Below are 15,240 nucleotides of genomic sequence, written 5' to 3'. Positions count from 1 at the left end.
AACAGTTTCAGATATTTTGTTAGTTTTTTATTCGAAAGATAATTGCTTTATAATTGCAAGGATATTCTCTGTTTGGACATATCTGTCAGTTCTTGTACTGTCGTCTTTTGAATTTTTTATAATTAACAGAAAATTTTTTTGAACAATGCCAATCCAGGAAAGTTACACATTTTTCTTTGGATTAGTACCATGTAGTACTACGTTCTCTGTAAAGGAGAGCTTCTGCTTTTAAGTTGGACATCATATCCTTGGCATATTATATGAGTGGAGTGTATGAGGTCCGCTCCAGATTTTTATTCAAAATTTCCTGTCACTTCGTACTTTCAGTGTCCAAGTTGGTGCCTCCCACAGTTCCCCTTCACCCAGAAGAATGGGGTCTTGCAGGACTCTGTATTGAATGTATCTCTATTTTTAGTGGCTATTAATGGTCTAGCAGCAGCTGTAGGGCCGCCCATCTTGCCTTCTCTGTATGCAGATGACTTCTGCATTTCATACTGCTCCACCAGTGCTGGTGTTGCTGAGCGGTGCCTACAGGGAGCCATCCGCAAGGCACAGTCATGGGCTGTAGCCCATGGTTCCAGTTTTCGGCTGCAAAGTCGTGCGTTATGCAATTCTGTCGGTGTCGTACCGTTCATCCAGAACCAGAATTTTACCTTAATGATGATCCACTCATTGTAGTTGACACACATCGATTCTTAGGACTGGTTTTAGACACCAGATTGACGTGGCATCCTCACCTTCGTCAGCTTTAAGCAGAGGAGTTGTCAGCATGTCAATGCCCTCCACTGCCTGAGCAGCACAAATTGGGGTGCAAATTGCTCTATGCTGATGCAGACAGAACCCTTGTTCGATCCCGCCTTGACTATGGGAGTCTAGTTTATGGTTCGGCGTTGCCCTCAGCGTTGCGTTTACTCTACCCAGTGCACTGCAGTGTCATTTGCCTAGTGACAGGGACTTTAAGGACAAGTCTGGTGACCAGTGTACTTGGGAAGTCGGAGTCCCTCCATTGCAGGTTAGGAGTGCACAACTGCTGGCCAGTTACGTTGCACAGATTCGTAGTTCTGCACATCCAAGTCACTGTTTCCTTTTCCCGCATCGGCAGCCCAGGTCTGGGCTTCCAAATGCAGTTCGTGTCTGATCCCTTCTTTTCGAACTGGAATCCTTGCCTCTACCACCTATATTTGAGATCCATTCACGTACACCTCCATGGTGTACACCTAGGCAGTGCCTTTCACCTTTCACATGGCCGTAAGGACTCTGTTAACCATGCGACTCTTCACTGCCACTTCTTCCAGGTTCTTGACATGTACAAAGGCCACGAAGTGGTTTACACAGACAGCTCGATGGCTGATACTCACATCGGCTTCACGTATTGTCCATGGAGGAGATATTGAACAACATTCCTTGCCCGCTGGCTGCAGTGTTTTCACTGCTGAGCTGGTGGCTATATCTCGTGCTCTTGACCACATCTGTTCATGCCATGGGGACTCTTTTCTTCTATGTACTGACTCCTTGTGCAGCGTAAAAGCTCTCTACCAGTGCTAGCCTTGTCATCCTTTGATAGCGACCATCCAGGAATCCATCTATGGCCTGGAACCGTCCGGTCGTTCATTGGTGTTTCTCTGGACTGCAGGTCACACCGGAATCCCAGGCAACAAACTTGCCGACAGGCAGGCCATACTGGCTATGTGGAAACCACTTATGGAGATCGGCTTCTCTGCAACTGACCTGCGTTCAGTACTACGCCATAAGGTTTGGCGGCTTTGGCAGACAAAATGGTATAACCTCAGCACGCACAACAGACTGCATGCCATTAATGAGACTACGAATGTGTGGCAGTCCTTCATGCGGTCCTCTCGCAGGGACTCTGTTTTTTTTTTCTGCCGACTCTGCATTGTCCACACTTAGGTGACACCCGGCTACCTCCTGTGATGACCCACCTCAATGTCGGTGCGGTGCCCAGCCGACAGTGGCCCATATCTTGGTGAGCTGTCCTCCTTTGGCTGCCCTGCGATGGACTCTTCAGTTACCGGACTCGTTGCCATTAATTTTAGCGGACAACGCCTCATCGGCTAATTTAGTTTTACGTTTTATACGTGACGGTAGGTTTTATCATTCTATATAAGTTTTGTCCCTTTGTGTTCTCCACTCTAATGCTTTTAGGGTGGATGTTTTAATATGTCACAGAGGGGCTGGCTTTTCCTTTTTATTCTCGTGGTCGGCCAGCCATAGTCATCTGCTCTCTTGTTTTTATCCCTTCCACCCATTTCTTGCTTCTCTCTGTGGTTTTCTTTCCCTGCTTTGTCCATAGTAGTGTTGGTTGTCCTTCTGTTGTTCTTCTGGTTCTTCCTTTCTCCTGTTATTGTGCTGTAAGTCTCCTTTTTCCTGACCACACTCTTCAACGTAGAAATTCCATTTTCAGAAGAAAATTAACCAAAGCACTCCTGCACCTCTTGTCAGGAATTTTTTCGCAAATATCAATTCACCTGTTGAATATTGTGCATACTACAGTGAAAAAGTGCGTTTTAACTGTTATTCCAGAGACATATTCAAAGAAAACAATTTTGAACCACGTTTCATCAGTATCAAAAGTACATGGTAGACAAATCAAGAAATGTGAGGTCTGCAAAAGGAGTCTTTGGAAGACCATATCCCTATTATGGTCATCCTGTAGAAGCAGCTCAAGTTCAAATAGTGCAGTCATTTTATTTGGGAGATGAATGGGACTGTTCTCGTCAGAGTGCCAACAAAAAGACATTATAACAGCTGAAGGTCAAAAAGATGTGAAAGGAAAGAGGTATACAACTCACAGTATTAAAGAAACTTTTGCAATTTATAAGAACAACTATACAACTTCACATATTGGAAGATCAAAATTTTATGGACTATGGCCTAAGTGAGTAGTTACACACACACACACACACACCACACACACACACACACACACACACACACACACACACACACACACACACACACAGAGAGAGAGAGAGAGAGAGAGAGAGAGAGAGAGAGAGAGAGAGAGAGGTCTGTGTGTGTGTGTGTGTGTGTGTGTGTGTGTGTGTGTGTGTGTGTGTACTGCACAAATTTTGAACTTCATGTGGTAACTTTGAAGCGTTTACTGAAGCATGTGACATGTCCGTTGGGCGTGTGAAGTCATTAGTAGTCTGTGATGTAAAGTGAGATGCTTGTGTCAAGAATGTGGTGTTCACTTTCTGTTTGCGATGTTTTGAGGATTGTAGTGCTCCAGTTCCTATTGGTTCAATAGAAAGGCCTCACTCTATATCAAAGGAAGATACTGAAGCTGTGGAACACATTTTTAGTTCATTGACCGACTAATTTCAGTACAAAACACAGTGTACAGAAGTTGCATAATTGAAACCTTTTAAGTCTTTGGAGCTTTCACATACATTTTGGAAGTATCTAAAATGCTTGAAAAACCACTCTTACTCACGTTTCAAACCTAAAATTGTTACATAAGGCTAGGTTTTGATTTTTATGAGCCTGTTATGTGATAATGTGGTAATAAAACAGGTTTTATGTGTGGTAAAAATTTCGTTTGTTTATAAAACCTGGCGAAAGGCTATTTACAATTTGTACAGAAGCCAGATGGCAATTATAAGAGTTCAGGGGCATGAAAGTGAAACATTGGTTGGGAAGGGAATGAGACAGGGTTGTAGCCTATCCTCGATGTTGAGCAAGCAGTAAAGGAAACAAAAGAAAAATTTGGAGTTGGAATTAAAATCCACAGAGAAGAAATAATAACTTTGTGGTTCACCAATGACATTGTAATTATGTCAGAGACGGAAGGATTTGGAAGAGCAGTTGAACGGAATGGATAGTGTCTTGAAAGGAGGATATAAGATGAACATCAACAAAAGCAAAACGAGCATAATGGAGTGTAGTTGAATTAAGTCGGGTGATGCTGAGGGAATTAGATTAGGAAATGACACTTAAAGTAGTAGATGAGTTCTGCTATTTGGGGAGCAAAATAACTGATGATAGTCAAAGAAGAGAGGGTATAAAATGTAGACTGGCAATGGCAAGGAAAGCATCTCTGAAGAAGAGAAATTTGTTAACATCAAGTATTGATTTAAGTGTCAGGAAGTCGTTTCTGAAAGTATTTGTATGGAGTGTAGCCATGTATGGAAGTGAAACATGGGCTATAAATAGATTGGACAAGAAGAGAATAGAAGCTTTCGAAATGTGGTGCTACAGATGAGTGCTGAAGATTAGATGGGTAGATCACATAACTAATGAGGAGGTATTGAATAGAATTGGGGAGAAGAGGAGTTTGTGGCACAGCTTGACAAGATGAATGGACCACTTGGTAGGACATGTTCTGAGGCATCAAGGATCACAAATTTAGCATTGGAGGGCAGTGTGGAAGGTAAAAATCATAGAGGGAGACCAAGAGATGAATACACAAAGCAGATTTAGAAGGATGTAGGTTGCAATAAGTTCTGGGAGACGAAGAAGCTTGCACAGGATAGAGTAGCATGGAGAGCTGCATCAAACCAGTCTGAGGACTGAAGACCACAACAACAACATAAAACCTGTCCAACCTAAAAGTGGAAGCCCTCCTTTTCAGGGGATGTAGAACTATATGGTACTAATCAACAGAAAAATAAATTTTGTGGACTGGCATTTATGAAAAAGAAAAATTTCATAAATTATAAAGTTCAGAATGCTATAGTAAAAGAACTTTGACAGCTAAGTCCAAATGGGGGATTTCTTTGTAATCATAAAGCAGTTATCTTTCAAATAAAAAAACAATAAAATATCTAGAAATGTTCCAGAGATTCACCATTTTAAAAATTTTCCAAAATTCACATCTTCAAAATGGTATGCGCAGTGTCATCTTTGGAAGGCTGTATCTCGGAGCAGAAATCTTTTGGAGAAACAAACAAATGCATGTTCCTTATTTAGTCCTTCATTTTAAGGGGATACGGAATCGGATTTTGGGTTAAAAAATCGATTTGTTTTTTATTGGCGTATTATATTCTGCCATGTTTCCTCTTTAAAATGACGTATCATACATAGCTCTACTACAATTATAACTATTTTATTTTTATATATTTGTGAGATCGGGTATTGCGCTTTAGTTATACACGTCTCTCGTGGCTGACCATGAACTTTTTGGTAGTACCTTTAAAGTGACATGAATTCAAATATCCCGGTTTCCAGCGACTATTTATACACTAGTTGCCCGAAAATGTTTCTCTCTGGTTTCCTCAAGTTACTCTTTGACTTTGTGGCGGGACTGTTTTGTAAACAGTGTGATATAAGAAAGTAGTTGTTGTTGAGTTATTTCGTATTTAGTGCTTCATTTTTCGCAGTGAAAATGCCTAGAGCTAAAGCAAAAGTATTTAAAAAGCGTGTGAACTGGCAAAAGAAAAGAAATAATGATTCATTAGCAAAGCAAAGCAGTTCATCATCATCACTGTTGGAAAATGTGAATCCACTTATTACTGATTTGCCGAACGAACTTACACCAAATGAAAACAGTGCTTCTCATAAAAAACTAAGAGATTTGGAAGAGAAATATAATTTACTTGATAGAGGGAATGAAGTTTTTGAACTCATTGATACGAATATATTGTGTGAAGCTCTTGAAAACAGTTTGTGCTGCAAAAAATGTCATGGAAACGTTTCTCTGAAAGTAGAATCCCATGTTGGCCTGGCTGCCCAGTTTAATTTAATATGCAGTGTTTGTAAATACAGCTGTAAGTTTCCAAGTTCGGTTTCAGTAACTGTAAATAATGGATACAAGAAAACTGAACTTTATAGTGTAAATATTAGGTTAGTTTATGGATTGCGAGCAATTGGTAAGGGCAAAGCAGCTGGTGATATGCTATGTGGTGTTCTAAATCTTCCAAGTGCACCTTCAAAGTTTGAAGCTTACAATTATGTACTAGGATCTGCAGTTGAAGATGTAGCACAGAAGTCAATGCAGGTTGCTGTGGAAGAAGCAGTGGAAGAAAATGACGGCAGTCGTGACCTCACAGTGGCGTTTGATGGCACGTGGCAGAAAAGGGGCCACACCTCCAACAATGGTGTTGTAACAGCAACTAGTGTTGATACTGGCAAGGTTATTGATGTTGCAATAATGTCTAAATACTGTAGGTGCACAGGCAGGCTGAAAAATGAACACAGTGATGACTGTATTGCTAATTATTATGGTAGTAGTGGTGGCATGGAGGTTGCTGGGGTGAAGAAAATTTTTCATCGCTCTTCACAGTGGTATAATGTTCGCTATGTCAAATATCTGGGAGATGGTGACTCTAAAGCATTCAAAGAAGTTTTGGAAAGCAAACCATATGGGAACAGTGTAAATATAAGCAAACTTGAATGTATAGGACATGTGCAGAAGAGAATGGGTGCCAGGCTGAGAAGGTTAAAATCAGTTATGAAAGGGAAAAAACTAGATGATGGGAAAACCTTGGATGGCAGAGGAAGATTGACTGATTCCAAATAGACCACATTCAGAACTGCTATGGCCTTGCAATCAGGCAAAATACAGGCAATCTTGAAGAAATGAGGAGAGCTATATGGGCTTTATATTTCCACACCGCATCCACGGATGAGCATCCACAACATGGTTTGTGCCCCAAAGGTGAAAACAGCTGGTGTAAATACAATAGGGGACTAACAACAGGAGAGAAATACATTCACCACCACAGTCTACCATCAGCCATCATGGCAGAAATAAAGCCCATTTTCAGAGATCTGGCTGACAGAAGTCTTCTGATGAAATGTCTTCACGGAAAAACGCAGAACCCCAACGAGTGCTTGAATAGTGTGATACGGCATCGTCTCCCAAAAACAGTGTTTGTCGGAATTAATACACTACATTTTGGTGTGTATGATGCTGTGGCAACCTTCAATCTTGGAAATATAACTAAATGCCAGGTCCTTCAAAAGTTGGGTATGTGTGTTGGTTCCCGTACGGTACGTGCTATGTTCTTTTTAGATCAGCACAGACTAAGGCATGCTGATAATATAATCAAGACATTAGTGAAAAAAGCAAGACAGGTGCAGAGGGGTGCCAAAAGAAGACTTGAAGATGATTATGAAGACTGTGAAGGGGGTATTAGCTACGGATCAGGAATGTTTTAACCTTCTTTCTCCGTTTCCCGTAAGTTTACTTTTTACTTCATCTAGGAACATTATCTCAGGTACTGGTCAACCTAGAAGTCTGAAATTTTTATGACGTAGTGACATAGGTCCCTATTACATACTGAAACAACGATTTTTTAATTACTTGATTTACAAAAGACTTAGGGGTGATAGTCTAGTAAAAAGCGATGGAAAAAATTTACTTAAAAATAAATGTACAATATCTCTGTAAGAAAATACTTTGACAATAAACTGTTGTTTCAGTATTGTTGTAACATATGAATGCACATACAGTAAAATTTTTACCTCTCTGTCTCCAGTAGTTTGTGAGAAAATGTTCCCTATAGTAGGCATATATTAACATTGCGGGGATAGGTGATTCCGTATCCCCTTAACATATACTAAATTCAATAACATCGGAGACTATGAAGGTAAGATTTTTTCCTAGCCTGACTGAATTGATATGGACTTGCCTAAAGGTGGTGATAACATGAAAGAAAACATAAAATCTTGGAAATGTTGTAACATGGAATTGTTAATGACTGGAAAGTGACATATTGAGAGAATAGGACTTCTATTCTGTCGGACATAAGTGGGAAAACATATAATGCGGAGTGTAAAAATATGATTTTACTATATTTACACCACAGTTTCGCAGTATTTCATTTCTTGTTGAGTGAGTGCTTGGTGGCAGCCGATTTGCTTGGTTGTAGTAAGATGTGTTTCTAATTTTATTTGCATGGTATGCAATACACACCTGCCTTTTGGAGACGTAAATTATCTTTAGCATTATAAAGTATCCAATGGAGCGAAATACACTGGATGCCATATTTCCTTTGGAAGCTACTGATATCTCTGTGTATTTGGCCAACATAAGGTAGATAAGCAGTTTTTGCCTTCTCTTCTTTGGTCCCTCAACCTCTTTCTTAGGCATTATTGATATTAACTGCATTGCTTGTTCAGTTTATATGAGGACCCATTCCTTCAGGACATCATTTGTAGATGTTGTAATTCGTTTGCAAGGCTCTTGTTGTATGGATGTCTTGGAGATCTGTGGACTAAATTCTCAAGCATAATATTTTTGTCATTAATGGTGATGGCTTAAGGTTTTTTATATCCGGTCAGTGTGTGTAGGTTTTCTGTATGCTACGTGACTTCGGGAACTGTCCATTCTTCTCTTAACTGACAAATCAAGGAAAGGTAGTTGGTCCTCCTTTTCAGTTTCCATCATGAATTTTATTACGATGGATAGTTTTCCAGAAATAAGGCTTTTCTGGTCCATGTGGCCCCAACACAAATGTGTTGTCCACATACTGAAAGAAAGATATTGGTTTCAACTTGGCCAATTCTAGTGACTTCGGTTTGAAGTATTTTGTGCTGCAGTTCATCGCAGGAGGCGATTACGGGCTACCCATTGCCACACCATCATGTTCTTGATATTTTCTGTCGAGCAGCAGGAAGTGGTACCATCATTAAGAGGGAGACTACATCAGAACTGCCCCTACTGTCTGTATCCTGCACCCACAATTGAGGCAGCATACAAAATTAGCAAAGTTGCAAATATGGTATTCACACTTCCCTACGTTTTCAGAGACTTTGTGCCAATATTCTAACTATGGGTCTTAGAGGAATACTTTCCTTGTGTACCTTAGGAAGGCTGTATACGTGTGATGATATTGCTGCTCATGTTTTGAGACCCGTTATGATACATGGCAAATGTGACTCTTTGAGAAGAATGCTAAAGGACACAGTGGGTGTCGGGAGTCGAATTCGGCTATAAACAGCAGTGAGAGTCCAACAATAGTTGTCTGGTTAGAGTCCATGTAGTGAATACACAAACAGCAAAACTTAAAACAGCTAAATGCGGTGACTTTGCTGGCCATTGAAATGTTGAAATGTAGTGCATAAAGTGGGAACAACAATTTGACATAACCCCGGAACCACATCATTAACTAGTTGGACTGAGAAAGTGACTGAGCTCACATCACTCCATTCTATAAGGAGGAATTTTCCATTACACACACAGATTAGATAACCTCTTTGAGAAGAAAGATACACCCAGTATGCTAACCTTCATAACAAGGTGTTGAGATAAACAAGCTGCACCTATATTTGCTAAAATAAAGCATCATGTTAATACCAGCAGCAAATAGAATACGTGCCATGCAAGCCCGGCTCTAATACAGTAGGGAATTTGTGACACCTGATGAATGCTAGATGACACTTTAAAAAGCTCATTCACCTTCACCAACTCATTCGAGCCAAACACTACATATTCTTCGGAATGGGTTGACAATATAACATGATCACAAGCAGAATCAGTGAAGTTGAAAATAACTGTACACCAGAAAGTGAAATTTGATCACCTGCAGAAGAATCCAAGACAGATTGCAGGAAGTGATACTGTAATTTAACTGACAGACAAGTGGACAAGGATACAGTGAAAATCCTTGCTAAAGGGCTAAATTTTGCAGCAACCCAAAAAATTATTCTAGTTGCAGATTGCATAAGCTCCATGGAGGCAGAAGAGGTTCACCACAAAACGTGGAGCATTTAACAAGGCATCAGTATTAAGATCAAACATCTCCAAGGAAGAAAGAATAGCATTTAGAAAGCTCCAGGAGGACAATGAAACTGTAGTTCCGCCAGTGAAGGGCATTGCTGTGGTCCTATTGTCGTGTGGACTACAAAAGAAAGTTTTAGTCTTATGAATGACATTGCATACTGACGTATGCCTATCTTAAGAATAAAATAAAGAGGAAGCTGATGCTTCTCAATGAGTCAGGCATACCGTGTAAAAGCATTAAGGTCTTGGAACATGAGCAGTGGTGCCATCAGCCTATATGGCCTTCCTAAGGTACGTAAGGAAGGAATTCCTCTAATAACCGTAGTTAGAAATATTTGTGCACGTACATGCCAGGCAGCAAAATACCTGATGGCATTCTTGGTAGACAAGTAGGGAAGTTCAGACACCACATTCACAATTTTTCAGACTGTTACACTACATCTGTTGAGGCTCCAGGATACAAGTAATATGATCTCCCTGTTCACGAGTTTTCCATTTTAGGATTCCTTGGAACTAATCATAGATAAGTTTGGCAGTTGTTTCAAAGAACTTTTTAGGCATGATATGACATACATATTTTCTATTTGGTGAAAAATATTATGAACTATAACCAATGGTATGATGATTGTGTAATCACGTTGAAGTAAAGACACAAATATCTGCCAAGTTGATACCAATGTGTTTCCATCGGTACGTGGATGACATATTTGCGATGTGGCCAAATGGAGCAAAAAGAAACTAGAGTTCCTAGCACATCTAAATTCTATTTATAGTAATGTAAAATAAATGATGGAAGTTGCAAAAGAGCCAACTACCATTCCTCGATGTGTTAGAGAATAACGAACAGATCCCTGTGTCACAGTGTGTATGGGAAACTTATAGGCCCTGGCCTTTATCTCCATCTGTTATAAGAAATTCGGTGCTTAAGACTGGTTCGTATCACTTGAGACAAATGAACCTTGCTGAAGAATTACACCATCTACAAATAGTGATCTGAAGGAGTAGGGACTCAGATCATCCACATCTACATTTATACTCTGCAAGCCACCCAACGGTGTGTGGCGGAGGGCACTTTACGTGCCACTGTCATTACCTCCCTTTCCTGTTCCAGTCGCGTATGGTTCGCGGGAAGAACGACTGTCTGAAAGCCTCCGTGCGCGCTCTAATCTCTCTAATTTTACATTTGTGATCCCCTCGGGAGGTATAAGTAGGGGGAAGCAATATATTCAATACCTCATCCACAAACGCACCCTCTCAAAACCTGGCGAGCAAGCTACACCGCGATGCAGAGCGCCTCTTGCAGAGTCTGCCACTTGAGTTTGCTAAACATCTCCGTAACGCTATCACGGTTACCAAATAACCCTGTGACAAAACGCGCCGCTCTTCTTTGGATCTTCTCTATCTCCTCCGTCAACCCGATCTGGTACGGATCCCACACTGATGAGCAGTACTCAAGTATAGGTCGAACGAGTGTTTTGTAAGCCACCTCCTTTGTTGATGGACTTCATTTTCTAAGGACTCTCCCAATGAATCTCAACCTGGTACCCGTCTTACGAACAATTAATTTTATATGATCATTCCACTTCAAATCGTTCCGCACACATACTCCCAGATATTTTACAGAAGTAACTGCTACCACTGTTTGTTCCGCTATCATATAATCATACAATAAAGGATCCTTCTTTCCATGTATTCACAATACATTACATTTGTATATTTTAAGGGTCAGTTGCCACTCCCAGCACCAAGTGCCTATCCGCTGCAGATCTTCCTGCATTGCGCTACAATTTTCTAATGCTGCAACTTCTCTGTATACTACAGCATCATCCGCGAAAAGCCGCATGGAACTTCCGACACTATCTACTAAGTCATTTATATGTATTGTGAAAAGCAATGGTCCCATAACACTCCCCTGTGGCACGCGAGAGGTTACTTTAATGTCTGTAGACGTCTCTCCATTGATAACAACATGCTGTGTTCTGTTTGCTAAAAACTCTTCAATCCAGCCACACAGCTGGTCTGATATTCCGTAGGCTCTTACTTTATCAGGCGACAGTGCGGAACTGTAAGTCAAGGAAAATGGCATCTACCTGGGAGCCTGTATCTAATATTTTCTGGGTCTCATGAACAAATAAAGCGAGTTGGGTCTCACACGATCGCTGTTTCCGGAATCCATGTTGATTCCTACAGAGTAGTTTCTGGGTTTCCAAAAACGACATGATACTCGAGCAAAAAACATGTTCTAAAATTCTCCAACAGATCGACGTCAGAGATATAGGTCTATAGTTTTGTGCATCTGCTCGACGACCCTTCTTGAAGACTGGGACTACCTGTGCTCTTTTCCAATCATTTGGAACCTTCCATTCCTCTAGAGACTTGCGGTACAGGGCTGTTAGAAGGGGGGCAAGTTCTTTCGCGTACTCTTGTGTAGAATCGAATTGGTATCCCGTCAGGTCCGGTGGACTTTCCTCTGTTGAGTGATTCCAGTTGCTTTTCTATTCCTTGGACACTTATTTTGATGTCAGCCATTTTTTCTTTTGTGCGAGGATTTAGAGAAGGAACTGCAGTGCGGTCTTCCTCTGTGAAACAGCTTTGGAAAAAGGTGTTTAGTATTTCAGCTTTACGCGTGTCATCCTCTGTTTCAATGCCATCATCATCCTGGAGTGTCTGGATATGCTGTTTCGGGCCACTTACTGATTTAACGTAAGACCAGAACCTCCTAGGATATTCTGTCAAGTCGGTACATAGAATTTTACTTTCGAATTCACTGAACGCTTCATGCATAGCCCTCCTTACGCTAACTTTGACATCGTTTAGCTTCTGTTTGTCTGAGAGGTTTTGGCTGCGTTTAAACTTGGAGTGATGCTCTCTCTGCTTTCGTAGTAGTTTCCTAACTTTGTTGTTGTACCACGATGGGTTTTTCCCGTCCCTCACAGTTTTACTCGGCATGTACCTGTCTAAAACGCATTTTACGATTGCCTTAAACTTTTTCCATAAACACTCAACATTGTCAGTGTCTGAACAGAAATTTTCGTTTTGATCTGTTAGGTAGTCTGAAACCTGCCTTCTATTACTCTTGCTAAACAGATAAACCTTCCTCCCTTTTTTTATATTCATATTAACTTCCATATTCAGGGATGCTGCAACGGCCCTGTGATCACTGATCGCCTGTTCTGCACATACAGAGTCGAAAAGTTCGGGTCTGTTTATCAGTAGGTCCAAGATGTTATCTCCATGAGTCGGTTCTCTGTTTAATTGCTCGAGGTAATTTTCGGATAGTGCACTCAGTATAAGGTCACTCGATGCTCTGTCCCTACCACCCGTCCTAAACATTTGAGTGTCCCAGTCTATATCTGGTAAATTGAAATCTCCACCTAAGACTATAACATGCTGAGAAAATTTATGTGAAATGTATTCCAAATTTTCTCTCAGTTGTTCTGCCACTAATGCCGCTGAGTCGTGAGGTCGGTAAAAGGAGCCAACTATTAACCTAGCTCGGTTGTTGAGTGTAACCTCCACCCATAATAATTCACAGGAACTATCCACTTCTATTTCACTACAGGGTAAACTACTACAAACAGCGACGAACACTCCACCACCGGTTGCATGCAATCTATCCTTTCTAAACACCGTCTGTACCTTTGTAAAAATTTTGGCAGAATTTCTCTCTGGCTTCAGCCAGCTTTCTGTACCTATAACGATTTCAGCTTCGGTGCTTTCTATCAGTGCTTGAAGTTCCGGTACTTTACCAACGCAGCTTCGACAGTTTACAATTACAATACCGATTGCTGCTTGGTCCCTGCATGTCCTGACTTTGCCCCGCACCCGTTGAGGCTGTTGCCCTTTCTGTACTTGCCCAAGGCCATCTAACCTTAAAAAACTGCCCAGTCCACGCCACACAATCCCTGCTACCCATGTAGCTGCTTGCTGCGTGTAGTGGACTCCTGACCTATCCAGCGGAACCTGAAACCCCACCACCCTATGGCGCAAGTCGAGGAATCTGCAGCCCACACGGTCGCAGAACCGTCTCAGCCTCTGATTCAGACCCTACACTCGGCTCTGTACCAAAGGTCCGCAGTCAGTCCTGTCGGCGATGCTGCAGATGGTGAGCTCTGCTTTCATCCCGCTAGCGAGACTGGCAGTCTTCACCAAATCAGATAGCTGCCGGAAGCCAGAGAGGATTTCATCATATTGAACAGGTGATGCAGTCAAAATAAAGAACCCCAGAGAAAGAAGTTGAACCCGAGACCAAGCAAGAGAAGCCAAAAATTTCTTCTTTGCGTTATGCTGTCCCTGAAGGCTCCTATGGAAACATGACATTCAGTTTATATTGCTTCCGTCAATTAAGATGAAAAGTATTCTTTGTAACATTAAAGATAATTGATTCCCTGTAAGGTGAGTGCATGTTTTCATTCCCCTTGTGATTATGGCATATCATACATGGGACGGACTACGACAACAGTCGAGAAGAGACACAAAGAAAATCAGCAACACACTCAACTAAAACAACCAAACAAATCAGAATATAATAATGAAATGAAATATTGAGAGACCATGGTTCAAATGACAGTGTCTGGGATAGCATAGTTAAGCAGGCTATTGAAATAATCAGTAAACCTAATAAACAGAGGTGGTTTTAATTTAAATAAGGCTTGGGGTCCGGCACTAAGTTTATTAAAATCTTGTTGCTCATAACATCTACCAGAGCTGGTAAATGCTGAGAGGATTTCCATATCTTGGAATATCAGTGAGAGCTCTGAAAAACAACAGTATCAAAGAACATAATATATTGAAAGACAAATCACATACTTTTAAATGCATAGTAGATTTTCTAGCCCGTGGAAATTTGTAACTGTTCCATTACATGAGGTTAGCTGTCTTTGAAAAAATATTGAAATGAATGTGAGTAATTTGTGTGGAGGTACACTACACCTTGGGGGTGAGTGTATGTAACACAGTGGCATTAAAGTTTCATCACGCGAAAGACAGAAAGAAAATTTGTTACAGAAGTTCTGTGTAGATTAGCTCGTGTTAGCTACTTCATCGTAAAAATTGCTGCACAGTAGTAGTAAAGTGTCTCTAGAAGATGGAATATTGATAGTGTCGTTTTGAGAGTTATAGTCTGATAGGTGTGAAATGGTCCAACTACTCTCTGAAAATATGTTCCATTATTTAGAGTATTTAATTTTATAAAGCAGTTTCAAATATGGCCATATGTAACTCATTGTTAATTTAGGAGTGAAGGCAATGGATATAAATGTGGTATGGAAAGTTCTGATGGCAAAATATGTTACCTTTACCTCTGAGTTATTTACATTCTGGGAGAACTTTCCACAGCATTTTTATGTTTCTATTAATTAACAGCGGGATACAGTTTACAATCTTGGTTTGTACTTTGTCGAGTACAGATTTGTACATATCATGCCAATAACAAAAGTCTGTGGTAAAGACAGCTGGTTATAGATGTGTGTGAGCGTTGATTACCATCTGCATTTCTTACTTAACATTTGTCTAGATGCACATTCTTTCTCCATATTAGGTTTGCTTCCTATACT

The 15,240-nt window shown here is 40.8% G+C and overlaps 1 protein-coding gene across 3 annotated transcripts in view; it reads left to right on the top strand.

The window, feature by feature from the left end:
* The window catches only part of LOC124714971 (eukaryotic peptide chain release factor subunit 1), a 51,422-nt gene that overhangs the window by 12,892 nt on the left and 23,290 nt on the right, over window positions 1-15,240 (top strand). The window lies entirely within an intron of this gene.

Source organism: Schistocerca piceifrons, chromosome 1, assembly GCF_021461385.2.
Source record: "Schistocerca piceifrons isolate TAMUIC-IGC-003096 chromosome 1, iqSchPice1.1, whole genome shotgun sequence".
NCBI classification, from domain to species: Eukaryota; Metazoa; Arthropoda; class Insecta; order Orthoptera; family Acrididae; genus Schistocerca; species Schistocerca piceifrons.
The sequence above is the reverse complement of the archived record's forward strand: the minus strand, read 5'-3'. Positions and strand labels throughout refer to the sequence as shown.